This window comes from Amblyomma americanum, chromosome 6, assembly GCF_052857255.1.
Source record: "Amblyomma americanum isolate KBUSLIRL-KWMA chromosome 6, ASM5285725v1, whole genome shotgun sequence".
NCBI classification, from domain to species: Eukaryota; Metazoa; Arthropoda; class Arachnida; order Ixodida; family Ixodidae; genus Amblyomma; species Amblyomma americanum.
The window spans coordinates 19,966,985-19,987,132 of record NC_135502.1 but is presented as its reverse complement, the minus strand read 5'-3'; the positions used below and the strand labels follow the sequence as shown (position 1 = coordinate 19,987,132).

The following is a 20,148-nucleotide window of genomic DNA, read 5'->3' as shown; positions in this document are numbered from 1 at the left end:
AACACTTCGTGTCTGGTTGGTCTCATGTTTCAGCTAGCGCCGCAACTCGGTGTGCAACGGCCAACGTACCGGCCGACCAAAGACCGTTCTAACGTCCCAACTGTTGTGAGTATTCGACCTCTGAATTCCTGATAGCAGATTCAGCCTCTCCAATGTCCACAGGCGCTGCTTTTCAAGTACAATGAGGCTGCGGTATTTTCGCGTTGTTTTAATTATCTCTTGAGCAAATTATGCGTTGCTTCCTATCATTACTTCCATTCTTTCCTCTTCCTAACAGGACCTACCAAGTCAGTTGGCAGTAAACTGGTGAGGCATTAAATACATTGAACAATCTGAAGCTGGCACGACCATGTCATCCTTTGTAGTTTCTTTTCTCTTTTTCCTCCACTGACGAACCGCTTGCAGTCTGAAAAAATGTGTTCCAAGGGCGCATCACTACTGCTTGATTTCCAGCTTCGTTGATTGTGTGTCTTCACAAGGAAGCGCGCCCCTGGAACATGTTCAGAAATAGCCTTAATTCGCGCACCCATCAGCAGCACGACTAGCCGCAGTCTGTAGGAACAATTTGGAAGAGCCTGCGATTGTGGCGAATACTGTCTACAGTAAAGGAAGCTCGTATTCCTTGCAGGTCTTAAGAAAGAAAGAAAGAAAGAAAGAAAGAAAGAAAGAAAGAAAGAAAGAAAGAAAGAAAGAAAAAAAGAAAGAAAGAAAGAAAGAAAGAAAGAAAGAAAGAAAGAAAGAAAGAAAGAAAGAAAGAAAGCAAGCAAGCGATCCGCCGTCATTTTGTCACGGCCGCTTTGAAACCGATTGCGCTCTCCAGCCACCCAACTGGACGAAAACGCGGAAGAGGCAACCATAGGCGAGTCGGAAATGGAGGCCCAGGTGCCGTGAAGTGGATACCACCTCTAGAGGTGCAACATTAAAGCGGGGCGACACGCAGCGAATGAACACTTCCATAGATCATACGCACGGTACCTCCCCGAACTCTATAGATTTCTATAAATTTACATTTAGCTGTACGTTATAACTTTCGCTGTATTTCCAATTATTCATATTTACTACCACTGGCCACTGCCAAACGGCACGAGATTTGATGGCTTTTTTTAATCATAGGAGGTTCTCCTTGCGGAGGCCCCAGGGTCCAGCACCGAGGGGAGGCCACCTATTGGATAGAATGTTGCGTTTTTTATTGACAACGTTATTATCTGCCTCAGGGCATAAAGGGAGTTATAAAAGTAAAAATAAAAAAAAACTAAAAAAACGAAAAAAGAGGGGCCGATCTAATGAAGGCGAGGAGGGAGTGGTGATGTGGCTTCTGCGTCCAAGCAATATATGAGGATGGGTTGTTCGGCGGGAGAACTCGTTAAATTTCGATGCAATAATGCATTGCATGAAATGTTGCATTTATGTGTGAAGATATATATGTATCTTGTAAGACCATCAAACTGACAGCGAACTGAAGTGTTAGCCCGGCGCATAGTGCGTTTCTGAGAGCACCCTTCTCAGAATAAGTGCGCACCGGCTCTCGACTACATCCGTAACTTCCCACTCCTTCCCGCTTCCAGAAAACTGGTACGAGTTGGAACAATTTGTTTGTAATTCCTTTAGCGGTCCCTGCATAGTTTGTCCTAGAAAATTTGCATCCCGAAATAATCCGGAAATAATCGGTACTGACTCGACTTAAGCCGTAGTATATTTATGGCCAGCCATCGCACACACCATATGGCTGAACTGCATGGAGTATCCCGTCATAGAGCACCCTCTATTACTGCACTCTCTTCGTCAAATCACAACATGTGCACGCAAGCGTCAGAAGACCAGAAAACGGCCTTGGCCGAAGAGTTGCAAGAGCCAGACTCGCGAATAGGGACAACTTCTGTCTTATCCTTTCTTTTTCATTTATGTGTGCCTGCTAATGTTCACACTATGAGAGACCGACATGTCTTAAACGAACGAAGAGCGACGGTGCGATGAATACCTCGTCGAACCCATTGGCAGCGACGAACACGACGGTGGTGACAATGACCAGAGTAAGCTACACACGGAGGGCCCACAGACTTCGAGTTGAGGAAGAACTCTCCCTGACCCGGGTACGAAAACCAAAGCCACCATCTTGCTATCTAGGGCTGCAGTTTCAGCAACATCATTAACCAGCGTCACTAGCAGAAGGAACGGCCAAGCAGATTTTATTACCAGTTATTTTCCCCGTCCGACGCCGAAGCGAAATCACCGGCGAGAGAACAGCGGGAAAAGTGCACGCTGCAGAGGCGACCCAATAAACGATGCCAGCGTGAAATCGTGCTCGTCAGGCGACGGTGGTACAAGTCCATATTTCTTCGTGTACACTTAATTTCTTTATTTTTTACTGTCACAAGCAAGCGTTTACATAACGCGGACGTCTACCAAATCTTACAACAATGATCTAGGCGATCGAGACGCTATACGCTGCAACAGGAGCGCTGCCGTGGGAACGCGGCTACTGGAATGAGATGCTCAGTTACATCTTTTCTAATGATGGCGTTAATGCTATCGTCGATATTCACGTTCGCGCGTTAAGAAACAATACAAGGTCAGAAGTGTTTAGGGCTCGGTTTGAACCGGAAGCTCGAAAGCGGGTTGACTCACAACGGCGAAATGAAAAAAGAAAGAGCGCTTTTATTTTCGCTTTCTGGGGACGAAGAAGTCATAACTAATAGGAGTACCGCAACCTTGCTCTCATCTCCGTACTACAATCACTTCCAGGGTAACCGGGCTCTACAACCACCGATGGCGCCTTCTCGAGAGCATCCCTTAGTAATTACTACTCGGCTCACACGTCCCATATGGCTTGTAGATACACTGATCTATAATTTTATATAACATTCTTTGTGCCCAGCAGGAAGAATTTCGTGTCATGACATACTACACTTACAGCAAATGCCCCCCCCCCCCCCCCCATATAGTCTTCCGTAAAACTATCGCTTAGACCATAGTTTGCGACTCGCATGAAATCTGCCTCAGCGCGAGCACTATACGGACGAGCAAAGGAACAAACGGCCCTGTTGTATTGGGCGCCATTGCTCCAAAAGTGCAACTCACGGCGGTTACTTCATCCCCCGGCGAATTGCTCATGAAGCGCGCGCTCTTTTCACTCCGTCCCTTTCACACACTGTCATTTCAGCGTCCGCAGCTGTTGGTAAAGCGCGTCGTAAGCAGCGGCGACTGCAGGAAGCCGCCATCGGCGCGGGTTTCCTCGCATTTCCCTCTCAAAAGTGGTCTCCCTGGCGATGAACTCGCAATGCTTTCCGCGAAACAGGCGCCGGGGGTGGCTTATCTCGCCGTGATTCACAATGGCGCGTTCTTTTCAGCGCGTGCCACGAGGTTTTTTTTTATATACGGACCTGCTCACATAGCGGCAGCTGTGAGAGGACGCTGGCAGGGTTTGGATGCTTCCGCCGTAGGGGCCCCTCGGGGACCCATTACTGCGGCACGAAGCACCAGTCTACAGCGATGCGGTGTACTCTGCGAGCGCTGAAAAGAGCGCCACGAGTGGCGCCCGAGGGAGGCGGCACTTCGGCGGCGCTGACACAAGCACAGCCAGAGACTGCGACCAGCTCGCTTCCGAGAAGCCTTCTTTCCCTCAGTGCACGCACGCTGTGCACGGCAGAACGGAGCGCGATGAGATGCTCCGAGCCTCGTTTCCGCACTTTGCTAGCATCCTTCCTGCGTCCATTTCCGGGCGCAATCGATCTCGCGAGGCCGACGCGAACCGGGCACCGCAGCGACGGGACTCACAGAAGCGGAGGAAAGGGGTCCTTTTCTTTCAGCCCCGCTACTGTATTACGCTGCCTTCCGGCCCGTGCTCTCCGGCTGAACGGGTGCACCTCTCACTCAGCTCAGAGTTCGCGACGCCCCCGCCCCCTGGAGGGGCTCTCATTGGTCGGCCCTGTCGGTACATGCGCCTCATTTGGGACAGTGCAGCAAAGCGCAGTGCTGGCCCAAACGCTCCCAAAGTTTCACTCTTACCCGAGTTGGCGGAGTTCGGTGCAAGGTGAAGGAAAGGGCAGTCTGACCCGTTCCGATTAGTGCACGGAACGCGAGGACTGATTGTGAGGCTCGCGCTGCTTGCTAAATAAAAAAGGAAAAAAAAGTAACGCTCGAGTTCGGCGTAATGAGGCGGTGAGAACGTCGTTCACCCGCACTGCTAAGTGACCGACGGGGCTCGGATCTGCCGACGAAATTGAGCGCGGCGTGGATTGTTCTAACGTGAGAGTGAAACTGCTGCTCTTTGCCAGAATTCGAGGAACATGCTGCTGAAGCAGTGTGCGTTCAACTCAACAGAATAGTGAGCTTCGGCTGCATTTACTACATTACGTTAAGAAATCAAATTGTGGGCAATAGCGGAGGGTGTAAAGCAAGGAGGCAAAATATAGAGAAAACAACAGACAGACAGCCACAGTTTAAAGGTCGTTCATACCACATAGGTTCGTTTATGGATATAGTTCGCAGAATCCTGCTACGTGTGTACGTGTGTTGCTTGTTCTGGAATTGTGTGCGCGTGTACAGCCGGGGCCAAAAGTCTCTGGACCGCGTGCGCCGAAAACGAAGCCGATAGCTCCATTATTAGTAGCTTTCTAGATGCCACACTTGTAGAGGTGAAATAACACGATTTAGACTTTCACATCCACGAATGCGGTCTCCAGCCGGCGGCTAATATTAGGGCTGTCCGCCTCGTTTACGGTGCACGCGGTCTAGATACTTTTGGCGCCGACTGTGCCAATTCGCACCTTATCACCGTCAGTCGCAGCAGTCTTGCCCCCCTCTCGTGTACTTACTGGCAGAGAAACCACTCAAGTCGACAATATTCTGCGTCTCTAAGAGAGCCCACTGCTGGCATTTTTTCAGTGCAAGAATTTATCTTCATAATCAGGGGATCATTCCGGCATACTACTAGCATTATTAGTTTTTAAATCTACAGTTCCATCCTACAGAATAGAATAGTTTGTCATTCTCCATTGCTAACAACAGCAGGTTCTCAATACGGTCCATATCAAATATACCAAAATACTTGTAGGCTTTTACTACAGGTAACTATAAGTCTTTTGCTGACCCTTAGGTACGTTCCTGGTAGTATTCCATGCAATTAAATTTCCCTGCACTAATTTCTAGGCTTAATCTTCCTCCAACGAACGCTGCTATAAGCAGCCCTATCCGAAGGATGTTGACAGTCTACGCGTGGGCCTTAAAGCAAAACGACCAGCAGCAGGGTGACATCTTTCTCTGAGTTTAGCGCGTTATGCAGCAGAATGTAAACAGTGGACAAATTCATTGCTCCATTTCGTACTTAGTTGCGCCTGTAATTCTTTTCAGAGTGTTTGCTTTGCACACATTCATAATGGGTGGTGTACTCTTTTTTTATTTGTTATTTGCCCTGACAGCTCAAGGCCAATGCTAAGATCGAGAACAAACATTGTTATTTATTGTTCAGAGCGCCAAGACATAGCTAAAGCAGTGAATGGCCAGCATTATCGCTTCCCCTGTTTGCTTTTTCACAAAGCTGGATAATCTCAAGCAAGACCACTAAAATACAGCGACTCCAGACAATACAGTGAAAGCTACGATGCACTGCACACCGCACGGAAATATTCTACTGACCTGGTTTAACTTACTTTTAAATTAATATTTTCCCCATTAAACATGCGTACCAAGCACAAATGTCTGAGTCACTCCACAAGTATCCACTCCAGGTGGATGGCTTCACCTTACACAACAAAATAATGCAACAAAGCACGCTTTGCAGGCGTAAATCTACGGAGTGTGCTCTCGCAACTAGAAAGGGAATCATCACACTAATCAGGACAAAAGAAGTGCTTCAGAAATTACCGTGCTGACTCGCGTTGATATGCTACGGCATATGTGGGGTTTTTAAAGAGGTTTTTCACGTACTTGAGCCAAGGCTTTAGAAGCAGCGGCGTGCCGCAGCCGGGTGAAACACACTACGTACTGTTTTCCGTCGTGCGGCACTCCGCAGAAAAATTTTAAAATTGCGATGCATTGGTTAATTATCTGAAAAAAATTATGTAAATTTTATAATTTTCAATTTAGGCCGAAGAACAGTTTATTAAGTTATAGAAGGGGTTCATAAAGAGCCGACTCAGTTTGTTTAGCAAAGTATACGCGGTCCAGTTTTGCAGCATTTAAAGAAAGCCCGCGAAATATGAAAAACATAACAAAGCGCATGATTGCCCTCTTGCGCTATGGTATAGGGGGTATGAACCGATGTAACAGGGGCGGCAATTTTGTGGTGCATATATCAAGGTGAAACACTGTAGGCATATCTAATCGTATTATCTCCATCTGCTCAGGCTTGCACCGCGGAAGCTGCGCGCTGTACAATAAAATGGCGCCCATGATGTCACACGAATACCTTGGATTGTAGCACTGTAAAACGCGTTTTGGACGGAGGAAACATTCGCGATCACCACACAGAAGTGAGCGGCTGGAGTCGCTGCCAGCATGGCCTAGAAAGTGCGTAAGCACATTTTTCCGGAACAGGAAAAGCGCGAGCCGTGACCTGCGATAAGTGATAGGCAGGCCACCGGCAGCAAACTGAGACGGAAATTTTAGTGAGCCGTCTTCTTATTCACATCACTGTGTAGGCCGTCAAGTGAGCGGCGGCGGCTCATCTATGCACGGTCAGCGAGCAAGTTTCGTTTGCTCAAAACATGGTTGGGAGCGCTGAAATATATATGCGCACGAGCGCAGTCACGTGGTTTTTGTTTTCATATTTCGCGGGGTTTTTTTTACACGCCAGAAAAAAAAGGGGCTGCGAAAGAGGTAGGTTGCAGAAAAAAAAAAAAACTGGATCGGTTGCTTCTGAGCTCCCTCTTCACCTTATGAAAATGCAGTTTTCCCAATGTTGATATTAAACATTTTACATAATGCATATTATTTAATTGAATAGACCACTTTTATAAATTCCTTCGCCCAAGTTACGTGAAATACCCTGTATATGGGACTCATCATGGGTCTAATGCGGCAAAAAGCTTCGCTCTGTGGCGGCTTGGATGACGCCCCACAACCTTTGTTTTCTACTGCGCTCGAGCAAGAAAACTGCAAAGGAGCGCGAGCGGAGCACCTGACACACCAAAGACGAAGTTGTCAATTTTTGTTTGCTTCACAAGACCTCTTTTTGTTCCTAGCTTACAATGTGCTGTAATGCGTACTTCTAATAGGATTTCCTCCCATCAATCTACAGCTACTCCCGCAGTCCGCCATCATGTCCTGAAGGCTGAAAGCAAGGCTGTCTGAAGGACTAACCAGTTAAGGAATCGCCGCGGCGTGAACATGAGAGTGCTTCCCAGAAACTGGAACCACCTCAGAAGAAAAGCACGTGTATCAAAGACAGCAGTGCTAAGCGCCGCTTGCAATATACATTATAATCTCGTCTTTCTCACGGAAGAGATAGTTGTAAGCACACCTTCAACTGGCGATGATTTTTTCATCAAGACGCCAGCTGCACAGCAAGCAGGATTGTAATAACTATGCTCTTCAGCTTATAAGCTGAGATCCTTCAGATTTCTAACGTTTATGACCACACAGTCTCAAGACAGAAATTGTGCGATTAGACCGCAAGAAAGGACAGGCGCAAATAAGCACGATGATTTCGGTTTAAACGTCCATAGCGCGCTTTTACTGCCAGCAATAAAAGGGAAGCAGACTTTGCGCAACCAGCACTACTTATCTTTTTCTGGCATTTTATGGGGCGCCTTTAAAGCTACCTGAGACTCCCGCCGTAAAAGATCGTTCATGCTGGAACAGCGAACAGTGCGGCACCCACTGAAAGAGAAAACGAGCTGAACAAGAAGGGAAAGGCAAGCACCTAGGCGCGCCCATAAATGCGGCGGTTTTAGAGCTATTCTCTCCGTAGTGCGAGGTAAGCTACGGCAGTAAATTCTAGAGAAAGGAGAGCACCCTGTTGCTTCGAGACCGAGCATGGATAGGGTCTCAGATGTTCCAGAAATGCGACGGTTTTCCAAAGCCGCCTTTATTGCTAAAGTCGTTCTTGCTTCACAGCGATAACTTCAGGCTATAATTAATCTGCTGCTATAATCAACGTGCTTCTTTTTTCAAACATTATACCGAAAATCAAACCTTTTGTGAACAAACAGCATGGCGTTAACAAAAACTATTAATTTTTATGTGCAGTACCCAAAAAGAAATAGGAGGAGCTTATTATAAAAATAGAAAAGGCACAGTCTCTCATCCGAGGCAAACGCCTGAACCGCACTTTGAGGACAGGAGTAAATGAGCGTGCAATAGGGAGGCTGTAAAGTGCAAGTATAGTCTTTGTCAAAAATATACAGGCCAAGGGATTTGCGTATAGGATCGTAGTGGGTACCTCTAGCATGGTACTCCTGGATGTCCAAGTCACCGTAGGGGTGAGTATGAGAGAGTTCCTCTCACCCTACAATAAGTTTGCAACTCGTACAATGCAAAACGAGTCAACTACAAGCCTCAGAGGTAAACTCGATTGGCTTCACTTTTTCGACAACCTGCCTGTCGTCATTAGCTATACCATAGCTAATGACGACTGGACAGGGCGAGAAGACATATATACTGGGTGAGACACCTAAGACTGTCACAAATTTGTTTTATATAGACGTGTTGTGTGTGTGTGCGTGTGCGTGTGCGTGTGTGTGTGTGTGTGTGTGTGTGTGTGTGTGTGTGCGCGTGCGTGCGTGCGTGCGTGTGTGTGTGTGTGTGTGTGTGTGTGTGTGTGTGTGTGTGTGTGTGTGTGTGTGTGTGTGTGTGTGTGTGTGTGTGTGTGTGTGTGTGTGCGTGTGTGTGCGCGCGTGTGTGTGTGCGCGCGCGCGGGCGTAGTACAAAATATCAGCCAGAATTGCAGATATTACGCTTGCACCTTGTACCATCGCTTGTACTTTCATGACCGAGTACATTCCACTGTCAAATATTCATCACTGAATTGTGAGATAACCGTATCATGCTAGGGACGAAGCTATGAACCCAGCGTACACGCCAACACCTTACCGCGCCAACACCTTACCAAGAATCACGCGGTGCCGTGTTCGCGTTTCATTACGACCCGTTAATACCTGTTGGAAGTGGACCCGTTCGCGCTTTGCCGGAGGCGGTGGCCGCGTTGCTCCATAATCGTCTACCGAGGCGGTCGAGAGACCGGTCACGTGATCAAATTGAGCGTGCGCCACACCCGAAGATAACGAGGGTAGCGCGCGGTGCGTGGAGGAGCAGCAGTGCACCGGTGTGTAGAACCTACAACCTACAACCACACCACGCGAAGGAGCAGTGGCCAGAAGCCGCTCTGTTCATCTCTGACCTGACGATCCAGAGTAACCAGGCGTCCCAGGCAAGAGAAACAGCCATGGCCATTTGATTCCTGAAATAAGGACCCCACGCGCAGCAGAAGACTCCTTCTTTATTTTGAATTACCAATAAATGTTTCTGCCCACGTTTACGGCCTACTGAGGGCCATCGCGGTTGGGCTTTATGGCAGAATTATTTTTTCGCTGTAAAAAGAACAGATTTCATCTTATTCTTTTCATGCGTTGAAGCTTGGCTATGTAGAGGCGATCTCAGTAGATGCTACCACAAAGGTTGCGGCTAGCATTATACATGTTTTCTCTCGGAAAGAAGAGCTCCGCTGCTGAGGCAGAAAGGCCAATGCATCTCTGTTATTCGGGAAACATATACGACCGTGCCGTCAGTCCACTCAAGTCCGAAGGAGCCATCTATTTGCAAGCCCCCCCCCCCCCCCTCTCTCTCTCTCTCACACACACACACACACACACACACACACACACACACACACACACACACACACACACACACACACACACACACACACACACATCGAATTACATACAGAGATCTAGTGCACATTCAACCATCCCAAACATCTACGAATCCCGGCGGCCCAGCGTTGCCTGAAGGGCCTTCCACGGCTTTTCGTTGGAGTCACCTCGGGAATATGCTCTGAAGCAGCATCCTAATGGAAGACTTTCCTATCTCGTACACTACTGCGCGCGCTGAGCCCCTAATGACCTGCCTTCGTGATTACGCTTCGCAGCGCACCATAGGCGAGTTTTCTGTTTTATCGTGCGCCTTTGCTTAATGGGTTGCCTTTCGCTCTGAGAAGAGGTTAATGGCTTAAAGAAGGCGTCGCCGACCACGCTGCCACTGCCACGTTCAGGCTCTCGAACGGAGAAAATGAGAATGAACTTCGCACCCGAGGCAGCGTTACAACATCGCTGCTCCCGCCGACCGCGACTGCGCGGAGAGTGCTTTGTTGCGGGACTTCCCGAGCTCTCGGTCGTCAGGCACGGGGCCCGTTAAAGACACCGGAAAGCCGAGGCAGCTTTGTTGTCAGCGAGACAAGGGCTGCCTTGCGACATTCGTTGCGGCAACTGCGAACAACACGCGTGTGGTCTGCACTATTTTAATTTCGCAAATCGCGGGAACACAGTGCGTCCACACTTCAATGTACAGTGTCTGTCGGCGTCTCTCGTCGCTTTCGTGCTACATTAAGCTTCTTTTAACGCAAGCGCCTTTTACTAGGTCACTACGCGAGCAGTTTGTGTTTATTTTCAATTTGCACAGGTCACGAACTAGCTTAAAAGCAAACACTCTCAGAAGGCCAACGTTTTGTGAAACCGAAGCACACTGTGCTGTGTACATCGATTGCAGAATGACGCTATAAACAACGTCGCTTTGCTTCCTTTTCTTTCTAAGGGGATCAGGTTTGACCAAGCCAACTTTTGTCAGGGAAAGTGCTGAAAAATGACAGGCGTTCGTCTCCTGTAAGAGCTAATTATCTTCAAATACTTCTCGCGTTAAATGTTAAATTCTTACCGTGCTCTGTCTAAACTGCGCGCAAAGAACGTAGACGAACTAAGACATTGTACGTACAGAGGTCAAAACACTTGGCTAGAACACGTTCTGGGCGTGTTGAGAAGTGAACACGCGATATCTAGCGATAAAACTTGGTTAAAAATTGTTTGGATGTAAGCGTTTGCATTTAATGTGCATTTGGATGTAAGCATGTGCAAGGATCACATAGTCATTTTTTGCCGTCCTGGTCGCAGCGGAGCGGCTTTGGGAGCTGCGCAACACACAGTTCGGTCATTCTAGACATGTGTTTTGTCCTCTCTGCGATATCGACCAGCGTGATCCGTGTCGTGCATGTGTCTATTTTATGCCACAGTTTTAATTCGAAGTGATCCCGGAAGTCGGAGAAGCAGAGTAGAAGCGCCAGAAGGAACGCGGTGATAGCCAACCGCAGTACAGGGTCGCGAAGCGCTGCCGCCGAGAACCGGCAAGGATCGGCGGCAAAGGCGAGTGTGCTGTAAGGACGGCCGGCTGACTGTTCAGCGCATGCGATTGGTGCCGCCCATTCTCACCAGTTCTCGGCGGCAGTGATTCGCGAAGTGCGGAGGCCACGCGCTCCCGTGTTTCCTTTCATACTGTTTCCGTTCATACCGTCACGCTGTGAAGCAGCTGTCGCATTTATCATGTCATGGAAAAATGGGCGTATATTAGCGTATACCATTCGAGGGGTCTCACAAAATTGCTTCTAATGGCCCGAGTTTCGTAAGAATAGAGGAAAGATATGGAGTTATGGCCACCCTCATTTTACCTACGCTCCATGGGGTGTATGGCGGACTCTCTGTTTTTGAGCTGTGCAGTACACCAACACAGGGTACTCACGACATGGAAGATGGCACCACTCTCGTGTCAACGGACCCAAGCGTATTTAACGTCGACGCAGATAAAAACAGCGCCTTCCTCGTAAGCGACGGCGTTGCGACAAAGAGGGAACTGATGCCAGGATATGTAGCCAGACTTTGGCTTCGTACTCGATTGCGCATATCTAAAGGTATGCAGTGCACCACACCTATGATACATAGCTCCTGCAGCAGGTTTGACCGGCACTCGATCCTGCAGTTTTTTTACTTTCCTTATTACAGGCCAGAAGTTCATCACTGATAGTATTCACTCAGATAAACTAGTTGCGCTTGTGGTGCAACTCTCTCTCCTGGTACGGCGTGACGTGTAGCGGACCGTGCAGATTGAAGGGTTAATAAAAAATGACCGGGCATCACAAAAACGAAAAGAGTTGTGCTCGATTGCAATGAATGCTGGCCGGCTGTAGCGTGCATGCGTCACTCTTCTTGAGGCTTATTTATGACAGCTAATATACCTGTAGCCATTTTATACTGACAGGACGTTTTTCAAAGCATAATTATTTTTACTTAACCGTTTAAGACATGCTGTCTTCGTTGTTTCACAACAGAACATTATTCTTCAACTCCACATGTCGCTGGTTGCGGAAATGCGTGGTTGGTAATACTAGAGTCACTGAAGAATGTGGACAAGCGCTGATCTCCTGGGTTGCCGGGATTACAGGGCAGCCAAAAAGGACAAAATGCTGAGTATGCTTCCGGGTCGATTCTAAGCAAACAAAGGCTCATTAGGAAGGACGGCAGAGAGCGGATGCGATGCTGCTCCAATCTGTTTCCTGTTTTTTTTTTCCTATTTTGGCCGCGCCTTTGAAGCATCTGTCCGATACAAAAACCGAGCTTGTCAACTGAACCGAGTCTGTGACATTTTGCTGTCTGTCTATGACATGCTTGCTCTCTTCACAGGAATATACCCGATCAGCCCGAACATCAATCTAGCCGGTTGACAAAGCCGCTCTGATAGTTAGAGCACGCACGCACGCACGCACACACGCACGCACACACACACACACACACACACACACACACACACACACACACACACACACACACACACACACACACACACACACACACACACACACACACACACACACACACACACACACACACACACACACACACACACACACACACACACACACACACACACACACACACACACACACACACACACACACACACACACACACACACACACGCACGCACGCACGCACACACACACACACACACACACATGCACGCACGCACGCACGCACGCACACACACACACACACACACACACACACACACACACACACACACACACACACACACACACACACACACACACACACACACACACGCACGCACGCACACACACACACACACACACACACACACACACACACACACACACACACACACACACACACACACACACACACATGCACGCACGCACGCACGCACGCACACACACACACACACACACACACACACACACACACACACACACGCACGCACGCACGTGCACTCACGAACGTGTGATACACACGTGTGTATATTCTTGAACAACACAGATGCCAGACTCCAGAACATATGATGAGACTAGGAACAATAATTATGGCTTCCAGACGCTAGGAAGAGAGGATGCAGAGAGGATGCACCGCAGGTCGAAGAGGATGGGAAGGAAAAGTTTTATCGAACCAATGGTACATTCGCAGATGGTCGCCATTCTCTTCGGGTGATGTCCTTAGTCTAGGTAAAGTGAAAAATTTTTTGAGGATACAAGATATCTCAAGGACTCTAATGTATGTTTAGACTGTTGAAACGCCAAGCGCGCTCCGTAAAATGTTTCTCTCCGTTAAACCGCTCACTTATTCGCACCGAAATTTATTCGAAATTTATTCGCACTGAAAAAATACGACAGTCATTTTTTTTTTATAATCCCAAGTTTAGATGATGCACTTTCCTCGATTGATTAAAATATGACAAACAAGCAGCTTTCGCTAATGCGCGTTTAGCGTTGCGATAGTCAGTACGGAGGACAAAATTCATGTTTCTTCTCACTCAATCAAGGCGGAAAGCTGGGCTAGTTGGTGTTTCATCATGAATTAAAAGACTAGCGCATATAACAGAGACACAGACAAAGAAGTAGACAGGACGAGCGCTAAACATCAACTGAGTTGTTTACTGAACATAAAGGAACATATAAGCAATTCGGTGGTGCATGCGCACACTGGGTTAACAATACATAGACAATCTAATCAAGGTGTGGCAAACTGTTCTTTAGGTACATTTTTTCTTTTTTGGTCAAGGTAAGTGAACTAGTGCTTACACAGTTATCACCTTCTCTGTCAATGTGATAGGCCTCACAAATCTCGCGACCTAACTTTGTGCCTCCCCTACCAAGCACACACGTGGCACCAAACGCCGGCACGCACCGCACCGCTTACAAAGAAGCGGAAAGAAACATGACGTCATCGTTTCCGAAGTTTCAGGTTTAAGCTGGGTTAGCCCCCCTTCTGCTGTGCGTCGTCCGACGCCGCCAAAGAACGCTTCGTCGCGTTTTCTTCGGTGGAGTTGGTTTTCTTCCTCGAAGCAACTGTTTCTTCGCCGTAAACGCAGCGCCGTCGTGCATGACGTCATCATTGCGGGCCCTGCCTGGAGATGTGCACCGCGGAGAAGCTTACATGCCTACTCGCCTTCATTCGGCGATTTCGACAGCATGTCAAATGCTAGCACAAAAAGGCTTCGTTTTCTTAGTCTTCAGGTTTAACACACGCCTTCAAGCTCGTCGAAATCTAAAACCTCTTCAGTTGCTCCGCTGGCTGTCGCTATCCTGCGCGCCCGCTCGATCAGCCGTTGCTGGTCATGTGAGTATGTGCTAGATAGAGCAGGCCACAAAGAGTAGAAAGTGGGGCGGAGGATGGGTGGTTGGTTGTTGTCCCGGTGGTTCGGGGCATTTTGGAGTTGCTGCATGTTGAAGCATCCAGGACATTGTGCGGGGAAACAGAGGTGTTTGTGGCAGAGGTTTCGGAAAACGTGCGTCTGAAGCTGGTGCCAGGTTATGGTGTCTGCCCTGTGTGGGATTTGTGTGTGGGGGGAACGTCAGCGTACAGAGCGTGTCGGATCCTGGGGATGCGCGCGAGGAGTGGGAGCAGTTTCGCCATCGCCACATTGAAAAGGCTCGGGGAGAGGACCGACCCTTGCGGTGTGCTGCGGCCCGTGAGTATGACCACGTCCAAGCGGCACTCCCCGAGGCCTATCGTGACCGTGCAGTCTGCCGGGAAAGCTCGGACGTAGTTTTATGTGCGCTGTTGACAGAGGGACGAGGCTAGATTGCCAAGAATGAAGTCGTGTGCCACGGTTTCAAAGGCGCCCTTGAGGTCAAGGGCAAGGATTGCTCTTGGTTCGACCATGTTGGTATGGTCGAAGTTTTCTTCCTTCAAACGTAACGCAGCATAACGTCTTGCTTGGATAAGTTAGAACTTAGATCTGAACCTGAACGTGGTGTCGGGAAAGAACTTTTGCTCCGAAGAGGCTCGTGGTGTGGAATAAACATGACTCGCTCGAGAATACTGCGGCTGAAGAAAGCAAGAACAGTAGGCCAGACGGAGGACTGGATGTGAGCACTGCCGCCGGCGTTGGACGATTTTCTTTCTCTGAATGTCCGAAGCACAAGTATAGCGAAGAACAGCCGGTCGAGAGAAGCGGAGTGGCACCGAAGTAGAGGGTGAGATAAGCTGGCCGCCTCGCGCATAAAACAGGGCAGCTGCGCGAATGTGTACTCCCCTTCGCAAAGAAATGCGAGCCACGAACTGCGCCATTTTTCGACACACATTCAAGAAACCCACGCCCTTCCCGAAGAAAGAAGAATAAGCTCAAATTTCTCGCGAATTTCTGCGCGAGCCGAAAGTGTGCCGCAGGTGCAATACCTAAAAGGGCGGAATAAATTCCGCGACGCTAGAAGCGTGCATCGTCCTGGAAGATGTGGATCTAACCCCACCTAGTGAGCTGCTGGATTCACAAAGCGCTACGCGCGTAACACCGGTTCGCCATTGGCGGGCGCTGTAGCGACCGTATCGTAGGCCATCGTGATTGGCTAGCGCATGGGCGAGGACCAATCACGAGGTCTTCTGACTTGAGCGGCTGTGCGAATTCGGCGCCTGATTGGATGACGCCAGTTCCAGCTTCCGCGAGGCTGCACGGCTCTAGCGGTGCAGAGTGTTATACTCGGCGAACAACGGCGGAGTTTTCAGCTTTCTCTCCAAACACCTCGGCTACGCGAGGGAGCCGATTGCGTGCGCTACGTTCGCGTGGAAACGAGGAACGATAACGACCGCCACTAAAGCAAATAAACGGGAAGGACACGCCCCCGAGGCGGTGGTATGTTTGGCTTCCCAAGACGTACTCACAGGCGGTCCCAACTAGATCTATGCGCTCAGAGAAGCAACGACGACAAACAATGACAGGACCGCGGTGGAGCAGTCGTACGAAAAAGCTGCTTTCTGCGTCCTGCCTTTCAACAAGCACACGTGCTTGGCCCACAAGATTGTATACACACGCCACCAACCTCCTTTGCCTTTTTTGTATTTTCAGCCACAGTATTTGTCATTGCACCTGAATGCGAGGAGACAATACGCAGAGAAAAGAAACCTTCGTTCGTTCTAGGCTTTCATTGGGCACGCAAGAAAACAAGCTACGCGGGTGAAAAAGAAATAAGGAAAAAAGAAAATAAAGCATTTTCGCAGACCCTCCCCAGTTACACCACTCCAACCTTTCCAGTGTCTCCGGTTCACCTCCGCGGAATCCAAGGAACTGTCGTGCGTCGGTCTATTTGCACGGCTGTCTTGGGAATATAGTCTTTGGAGATTACATTTTGCGAACACCATGGGATACAGTGGGGACAGAAACTGCCCCCCGGGGCTGCTGGTTATTTGCTTTGTTAACCTTGTATTTCGGAGCCTCCCCCGCTGTCTGCACAAACACTGTCCGGCGTTTTCCGCGGACAGAACAAACCGGCATCCCTGGGCGGATACACGACATTAATGTTTGCACTCGAAATACTATTCTCGGAGGGTTGAACTTCGCCCTGTGGCGTTGAGTTCCGTGTTTTGAAAGGGCATATTTCAAACGCTGAAGCACTAAAAAGAAATAACAGATAAAAACGAAAGGAGAAAACTGAAACGTCTCGTATTTGCGAGGAAACGCGGCCTGCTTGATAATCCGTCTCAAAGCATGCTGCTTCAGAGAAACAGCCATGAACTCCGTGCGCTTCTGGCGCTGATATCTAATTGAATCTTTATTTTGCGCATAAACGTTTAAAGTACATAGTGCGAGGGCTTTGCTTGCACGACCGGTTATTCCCAATAAAGTAGTAGTAGTAGTAAGTGGTTTTTATTAAAATAATATTAAAAAGGAAGGAAATTTTTTTTTGCTCGCCCCGGCATCTGCCATCGATACTGAAGCACCTGAGCTGGGGCAGCGGAAATAAAGGATCTCAGGCAGAATGAAGAAATGTCGCTTCAGCCAACAATGAAGGGTAAAAAGCGGCGAAATGAAATAAATTTTCACATACATTTGTTTAATTATATACTATGAGCTTTGCAAGTGCAGCATGACGTGCGCGTCGAGACGGCCTCGCACTGATGTCCCGAGCCTTTATTGGGAATCGAACCAGGGCCTTTGGCGTTCGAGGCGGAGTGGTAGCGTCTATATATATATATATATATATATATATATATATATATATATATATATATATATATATATATATATATATATATATATATATATATATATATATATATATACATATATATAATCTCGTCATGCACAGATTTATTTTCTTATCGAGTTGAAGAGCGTAACGAACGGACGGACGAACGGACGGAAAGGCTTTTGCCTTAATATTTTGGCAGCTGCGCTCGTCGATGAGTCACCCCAGGCGCTGGATGTAACGCCGGACGGACGGACGGACCGGAGAATGAGCCATTAAAGGCTTTCGCTTTAAATATGATGAATTATTATCGAAAGAAAAGCAGCGTTACGCGATACGTGAGCCATTTTAGCAATTTCGGTCGATGACTTTAATCTCACCTTGTTACGAAGTTGCACATGTGGGCTGTTCTAAGCGGGCGCATTATTTTCGAAGTTGCTATATAACAAATGCACTGACATCTCTGGTGCGCAGCGGATCAGCTTAGGGCTCCTTTAGCCATATGCTGCCACTGGTTTTAGCGCACTGCGCTATCAAGTGATAGTCTCCTAACGCTGAGGTTTTAACTGCTCCCTAAGAACGCAAAACACATCTGAACTTACGAGCGCCGTCCGTAGTGGGCTCCGGATTAACTTCAGACTCTGTACTTTTTTTTTTAGTGCGAAAGCAGTATTTCATGAGGTCTAACCGGCTTACCGAGTCTGTGTGAAGCTTTAACTTCAGGGCAACCTCGGCCAAATCATAAATAAAGAAATAAAACAAACATTATCGCGAGTGGGATTCGAACTAGTGGCGGTGCGAACAGGTCAACTTCGCTGGCCACTGCACGAGAGCACTATACTATCGGCGTAGCCGATCATGATGTGCAACACTCTCGCGCTGTGCATTATATATCGTCGCCTTCTAGAACTAATACTACTATCGAACTAATTAATGTACACACCGCCGCGCTGTGGACTGCACATCGCCGTCTTCGTCAGCTCATACTGCTATTGAACTAATATCGTCGCAAGACGTCCCGACGACTTAGCAAAGCAAAACCATGAGCCAACCAGGCTAAAGACATGGTTTCGAACGTCTGGTCGGTTGAATTCCGCTAAAACTCCATCACTTTTTTTTATCTATTTTTACCTGAATACGTAGCTGGCGTCAGCAAAGCAGTCACAGAGGTCCCGTTGTCGTTCGTCTGAGGTCACGGTCACGAGCTAGTCAGAAACCGCTTTACGTCCCAGCAGTTTCGTGAATTAGACTTCCCTTCCCTTGAAGAAGCTACCATAATGTCGCTATGTAAACAGATTGTAGCTGCTATCTTATCGCACAGGAGAGAGGCCTTGACGGTGTGCAATAGACGGTAGGCGAAACGAACAAAAATCACCGCTCCGCTCGTACGTTTCGCCGGAGATACGCTCACACAGGAACTGGGAAGGATGCGCAGCATGGCGGTCTCGGAACCAAAAGCTTGAGCAAAGAAAAAGAATGGAGAGTAAAAAAAAAGGAATACGACCGGAAAGATGGGGGAACAAAATACGCGGTGATTCCATCACACCGCTGCAGTCAGCAGATAAGCTGCAGGTTTTTGTTACGAGCGAGAGCCCCGGAAGGAAGGGGGGGGGGGGGGGGGGGGGGGAGAACACAGGAGTGCAAATATCGGCCAATCCAGCACGATTCTAGTCTTCCGAGCGCCGCGGTGTACCAAGCGGTGCCCAAACAAAGAAAGGCTCGAGAGGAGAAAGCCTCAGCCAAAGGAACGGGACTCGCAGCAACAACCGCGCAAGAAAATAGTGGGGTGCAGCGACGGAAGCCGGCACCACGCGTGCTGGGACGCCACTCTCTTTCTCTCTAAAAAGGGGAAAAGCATAAAGCACCGCTGAGCAGGGAGAGCAGAGGAAAAAGGAAAGGAATGGCGATGGATAGCCGGGATCATCCAGAATTGCGCTTCTCCGCCACTCGCGCGAGGTCCAAAGCAAAATGAAAGAAACCCACGAGAATACAAAAAAACAACTCAAATCCCGCACAACGCACACAATCCCAAGCCGCGCAGCATCCGAAGGGACGGGAGTCGACAGTTTTTCTTCCTTAATTCTTCCTGTCGCCTTCGCCGGCCGCGCACCCCCCCTCTCAGTCTACCACGGCCTATACGGCCACGTCTCTTCATCTTTTTCCGGCATGCGGAGCCCCGTTCACCCTTTTCGTATTTATGTACTTTCTGGATCTCTTTCCCGACGATCGTTGCGAACGCACCGCTTGCGACGAGCTCTTTGAGTTCGCCATTCTTTTTTTCTTTCTTTCCCACCGCAACTCATTTCGTAAGTCTCCTTTTCCTCGACCCATCCTTTGCTGCCTTCGCACAGCTCGCGCGGTTGGTTCCCATCGCCTATTCTCTGACAGCTTCGTTGTACGTACGCCCGAAGTGTGTGTGTACAGGTGCATATATATATATATATATATATATATGTATATATATATATATATATATATATATATATATATATATATATATATATATATATATATATATATATATATATATATATATATATATATATATATTTATATTTATGAAGGGAGCCAACAGTCACCGAAACCAAGGTGCATAGGGGAACGTTAAGTTTTTTTTTATTTTTTTTTAATGTGTTATGCTTTATCAGTGGGATAATAATACTTTTAGATTAATAAATCGCTTAAAGAAAA

The 20,148-nt window shown here is 48.2% G+C and overlaps 1 protein-coding gene across 8 annotated transcripts in view; it reads right to left on the bottom strand.

Annotated features, from left to right (window-relative positions):
- Window positions 1-20,148, bottom strand: part of Dgk (diacyl glycerol kinase 1) — a 418,312-nt gene that overhangs the window by 90,793 nt on the left and 307,371 nt on the right. The gene's annotated exons all lie outside the window — the stretch shown is intronic.